Source organism: Oncorhynchus mykiss, chromosome 25 (assembly GCF_013265735.2).
Source record: "Oncorhynchus mykiss isolate Arlee chromosome 25, USDA_OmykA_1.1, whole genome shotgun sequence".
NCBI classification, from domain to species: Eukaryota; Metazoa; Chordata; class Actinopteri; order Salmoniformes; family Salmonidae; genus Oncorhynchus; species Oncorhynchus mykiss.
The window spans coordinates 7,634,897-7,636,685 of NC_048589.1; positions in this window are offsets into that span (position 1 = coordinate 7,634,897).

Genomic DNA, 1,789 nt, shown 5'->3' on the forward strand with positions numbered 1-1,789 from the left:
ATCTGTCAGCTCGTGAACGCAAGGATTGGTTATGGATATTGTCAATCATCAAAGAGGGGATTCGATTAATGCCCCGGCTCTACATTTGATTGGTTAGCGTTGATTGCATTAGTTTTCGAAACGGGCTGCCTCCCGGGCGTGAGCCAAATTCGGCTAAAACCAAAGTGACGTGGGGTTAAACACGTATAATAGTATTATGTGTTTTCACATTCAAAAGTTATTGATTTAGATAAAAACACTAACTGCCTTCTCAATGAAAACTAGTTTTAAAATTCGAATATATTTTATGGAAAAGGTGTTGTATGTTTCTGAACAACTCATCATGCTGCTTTGTTGACAGTGATGCCGAGCTGTGCAGATTTCTGTTGAACCGCTTTTGGGTAAAGTGAAAACCGGTTTTGAGAAACAAAAAACAGGAATACCTTATTTGCATAAGTATTCAGACCTTTTTCTATGAGACTCAAAATTGATCTCAGGTGCATCCTGTTCCCATTGATCATCCTTGACATGTTTCTTCAACTTGGAGTCCACCTGTGGTAAATTCAATTGATTGGACATGATTTGGAAAGGTAAACACCTGTCTATATAAAAGTCCCACAGTTGACAGTGCATCTCAGAGCATAAACCAAGCCATGAGGTTGAAGGAGTTGTCCGTAGACACAGATTTGGGGAAGGGTACAAAAATATTTCTGCAACATTGAAGGTCCCCAAAAACACAGTGGCTTCCATTTTTCTTAAATGGAAGCTGTTTGGAACCACCAAGACTCTTCCTAGAGCTGGCCGCCCAGCCAAACTGCGCAATCAGGGGAGAAGGGTCAGGGAGGGGACCAAGAACCCAATGGTCACTCTTAAGGAGCTTCAGGGTTCTTCTGTGTGGATGGAAGAACCTTCCAGAAGTACAACCATCTCTGCAGCACTCTACCAATTAGGCCTTTGTGGTAGAGTGGCCAGACAGAAGCCACTATTTTCTTAATTTAAGGTTACGCCTTCCAACAGGACAATGACCTGATGCACACAGCCAAGACAACGCAGGAGTGACTTCCGGACAAGCCTCTGAATGTCCTCAAAAGGCAAATGACAGCCTGCTTGGAGTTTGCCAAAAGGCAGCTGAAGACTCGCAGACCATGAGAAACAAGATTCTCTGGTCTGATGAAACCAAGATGAAACTCTTTGGCCTGAATGCCAAGTGTCACATCTGGAGGAAACCTGGCAACATCCCTACGGTGAAGCATGGTGCTGGCAGCATCATGCTGTGGGGATGTTTTTCAGTGGCAGGGACTGGGAGACAAGTCAGGATTGCGTGAATGATGAATGGAGCAAAGTACAGAGCTCCTTGACAAACCTGCTCAAGAGCGCTCAGAACCTGACTAGTGAAAACGTACGCCTTCAAACAGGACAACGACCCTAAGCACACAGCCAAGACAACACAGGAGTGGCTTTGCGACAAGTCTCTGAATGTCCTTGACTGACACAGCAAGAGCCTGGACTTGAACCCGATCAAACATCTCTGGAGAGACCTGAAAATCGCTATGCAGCAAAGCTCCCCATCCAACCTGCCAGAACTTGAGGAACTCCACAAATACAGGTGTGCCAAGCTTGTAGCGTCATACTCAAGGCTGTAATCGCTACCAAAGGTGCTTCAACAAAGTACTGAGTGACGGGTCTGAATACTTATGTAAATGTGATTTTTCAATAAATTAGCGAACATTTCTAAACCTGATTTTGCTTTGTCATTATGGGGGGGGTTAATACATTTTAGAATAAGGCTAATGTGGAAAGTCAAAGGATC